Genomic DNA, 4,112 nt, shown 5'->3' on the forward strand with positions numbered 1-4,112 from the left:
CTATCCCAGTCTGCCCAATAATCCTGGAGAAGACAGCCCTAGAGATGAAGGTGAAATAACATAATACAATCATGAGCTAGACCAGAGTTGTGAGTTGACCGGAAGGGTAGAAAGTCAGTTTGAGATAGCCCAGGAGATGATGACAGCCATAAAGATGAAGACCAAGAAATAATGTGACACAAAAAACAAGGGGGCACTCCCTCCGTCTGGAGAAAAAAAGGTTCAACCTGCAGAGGCGACAAGCCTTCTTTACTGTGAATCTATGGAATAGTCACCGCAGGAGCCGTCACAGCAGGGTCAGTAGATGGCTTTAAAAAAGGGTTAGATAATTTCCTAGAACAAAAAAGTATTAGCTCCTACGTGTAGAAATTTTTTTCCTTCCCTTTTCCCTTCCCTTGGTTGAACTTGATGGACATGTGTCTTTTTTCAGCCGTACTAACTATGTAACAACATTGGAGCTGAGAAGAAGTAGGAGATGACCTTGGGGATGTTTTTAGAAATGATAGCACTAGAGATGAAAAGTAACTACACGAGGAAAACCAATGTACATAAGTCAAAATTTAAACCAGAAAAAAGGTGGAGAACCTGTTTGGGAGATGTCCAGAATTCTTGGGTGATTTTCCACCTTTTCTTTAGTTGAAAGGGTGTCTCACATTGTTTCTCCACCTTTAGTTACTTTTCATCTCTAGTGGTATCAACTAATTCCCGAACCCCAAAGTTATTTTTTACTACTTTTCCAGCTGAAATGTCGATGTCATATTGGTTCCCAACCTTCAGATGTTCTTCATCAGGTCTCTAGGCGATCTCAAACTGACTACTGCGGTAAATTCACAATCCGCTTTAGCTCAAGGTTGTCATGTAATTTCACAATCTCACAATACTTTTTTTTTTTTCAATCTCTATGGCCCTTTGACATGGGTGGGTTTTCTGCCTGGTAAATAAGTGGCGATCGACAATGGAGCATGTCGAAGTGGCTCGTTTGCATCATTTAACCTGATCCCCATGATCGGCGTCTATGGGGACTAACTATTGTTAATACGATTGTTCGGTCCCATACATTTTGCATCTTGTCGGCAGCACATCCCTGGTTTACACGGGGAGATGTTCTGATGCCAAGCTTTACGTTTTCGGGTTGCATAAAAGGTCGGATCATCCAACAAACGAACGTTTGCTTGTTGGTTTACTGATCGCTGCCATGTTTACACCGGGCACAAATGGGGAACGTTTGGCCAGTGTAAAAGTGTCTTAATATTAGAAGAGAAGAAACAGTTCAAGTTCTCTCCTGATTCTTATTTCTCCACATTTAGATACATTTAATCTCTAGGACGGTCATCGCCAGGACGCTAGGGCTATCTTGAAATTACTCTCCAGCCTTAGGGTCAATTCACGACTATCATTCCAAATGAAAAAGGATTTGGTGTCACATTTAAGTAGGTATATCAGTAGATATAAGCAGTGGTCGGATAATATAAGCAAAGATAAGACCAACTAAAGAAATGTACTATGGCGAAATCAATATACTCAGGTCCTCAAGCTTCCATAGCTTTTCACCGCTTCAAAGATGGAACATATTTAAAAATGGCGCCTCTGATGTCCTGGTTTCTCAAGCTGTAAATAAGAGGGTTTAACAAGGGAGTCACCAGTGTGTATAGGACTGACAGACCTTTGTTCAGATGTATGGAATTATTTCTTGGTGGGAATATATAAATGGCTGACAACGTCCCATAGTACATGCACACGATGATAAGGTGCGAGCTGCAGGTGGAGAAAGCTTTTTGTCTTCCAGTGATGGAGGGAATCTTGAGGATGGTCTGAATGATTGAAATGTAGGTGACCATAATAAACATTGATGGAATCAAGAGGACCGGGAAGGAGACCACAGCAATGATCAGTTCTACAGAAGATGTACTGGAGCAGGACAACTGTATAAGAGGAGCAATATCACAGTAGAAGTGGTTGATAGTGTTGAGGCCACAAAATTTTAATTTGCTTGAGTAAATATATACAAAAATGGACAAGGTGAAACCCAACAACCAGCAGGTGGTGACCATCTGAAGCTGATGAGTGAAGGTCATAGTAATGACAGTGTAATGGTCTGCAGATGGCCACATATCGATCAAAGGACATGGCTGCCAACAAAAGGCACTGGGCAATGGTTGGAACACTTAATAAGTAGAATTGAGATATACACCGGGCAATTGATACTTTGCCTCCTCCTGCCAGTATCAGCCATAACATGTTGGGTACAATGTTACTGGTGAACAGGATTTCAGACAAGGACAACTGGCTGAGAAAGAAATACATGGGGGAATGGAGACTCTGGGTCACCCTAACCAAGACAATTACCAGGACATTTGCTGTCAAAGCCATGATGTGGACAATCAAAAACAGAGTGAAAACGCAAATCTTGAAATTGTGGAGGTTTCCAAATCCCAAAAGGTAAAATTCTGTAATTATTGATTGATTTCTCTTGTCCATTCCCTGGAGACAATAAGACAAAAGGAGATCAGAGGATACTGGTCTTGAGGAATAAAAATAAAATGTCATCATTTAAAAAAAAATATTCTGTTTTTATTGTTTTGTATATTAGGTTTTATATCCTGCGATTTGTGATTGAAACTTCATGGAGGACACTTTTATATTGACTTGGACATCAGATATCCAGCCTTAGGTTAATCTCTTTAGACTAAGGTTTTATGTGTTCCAGGAGATCAGTCATTTTCTCACGTCTCTTGCTGTAAAGCAACCTAATGCATATAGAGCCCTCATCCACTGCTCTGTTGGCAAAAGACCAGGCACACAATCGCACTGTTTTTCATAACTGTGCCATACCACCGTATTCCCATGACCGTGATAGCCATAGTGCTACTCTAAGAGTGTCAGTCATAGTACCCCTATGAGTCACCGTGCACCCATAACAATGACGGCCACAGTTTACCATGAGTGCCAGCCATAATGCACTCCATTGGGAACCAGCCACAGTACTCTATGGATGTCAGCTATAATATACCAGTCAAATAATTACCTCACCTGATCCCCACTCGAGGATCTAACGGTATATTCACACGGCCTATTTTCAGCCGTTTTTCGGGCCGTCAACCCCCCGAAAAATGGCTAAAAATACAGAGGCTGAACATCTGCCCATTGATCACAATGGGAAAAATGATGGTTCGTTCTAACGGGGCGTTTTTAAAAACGGACGTAAAAAGAAGTGCATGTCACTTGAGTCGTTTTTGGAGCCGTTTTTCATTGGTTCAATAGAAAAACAGTTCCAAAAACGCCTAATGCATAAAAAAACAGCTGAATATCAGAGGCTATTTTCCCTTGAAAACAGCTCCGTATTTTACAGCCGTTTTTTGTCAAGCGTGTGAACATATACAGCAGGCCACTCAGATGTAACTCCCTGCTATTGATCAGTTCAGGATGGAGCGTACAGGGCTGGATCAAGTTGGGTTGTATTGTGATGTGTCCTCCTAGGCAGAAGAGAGAACTTCACACTGCCTGTACTAACATATATATAGATAGAAGAAAGTGATCAAGGACCTGAAGACGTGAAAATCTTCACAAGAAACGTTCAAGTGAAAAATATATTTAGAACGTCAAAGACGGAAAACTTCTGCGAAGCTAGTGAAGATAATAAAACTTTTGCCAATCAAAGCTTTATCTTATTATAGACATATGAAAGATGCCCCTCAACGGAGAAGAAAATGACTCTTGATTTATGAAGACGAGGACACCAAGTGACAAGCGGATGGTTCTCATCATAAAAAAAAATCATGGAAACCTCATTGAGGACCCAAAAAAGTTCTAGTGAAAAATGAAACCTAATTATAACGTCAAAGACCAATGACTTTAGAGCCGGTGAAGATCATAAAACTTTTGCCTATTTGGAACATTTTAAGAAGGGATCAAGACATCAAGAAAAACAATGCAGGATGATGGAGGAAGAATGAGGGACCTGGGACAGATCTTTACGTTCTACAATATATCTGTAGGATTGTCCAGACTGTGGAATCTTCTCCTGGACATTAAGAAGTGGGACAAGTACAAGTATTGACACCTCTGAAGTTTGATGCTCTGGAAGACTGATGAATATCTTGGAAGACGTCAAG

At 40.8% G+C, this 4,112-nt stretch overlaps 1 pseudogene; it reads right to left on the reverse strand.

The window, feature by feature from the left end:
- Positions 1-1,547: 1,547 nt before the first annotated feature.
- LOC142750600 (olfactory receptor 11L1-like) lies at positions 1,548-2,478 on the reverse strand (annotated as a pseudogene).
- Positions 2,479-4,112: the final 1,634 nt, after the last annotated feature.

Source organism: Rhinoderma darwinii, chromosome 3, assembly GCF_050947455.1.
Source record: "Rhinoderma darwinii isolate aRhiDar2 chromosome 3, aRhiDar2.hap1, whole genome shotgun sequence".
Classification (NCBI taxonomy): Eukaryota; Metazoa; Chordata; class Amphibia; order Anura; family Rhinodermatidae; genus Rhinoderma; species Rhinoderma darwinii.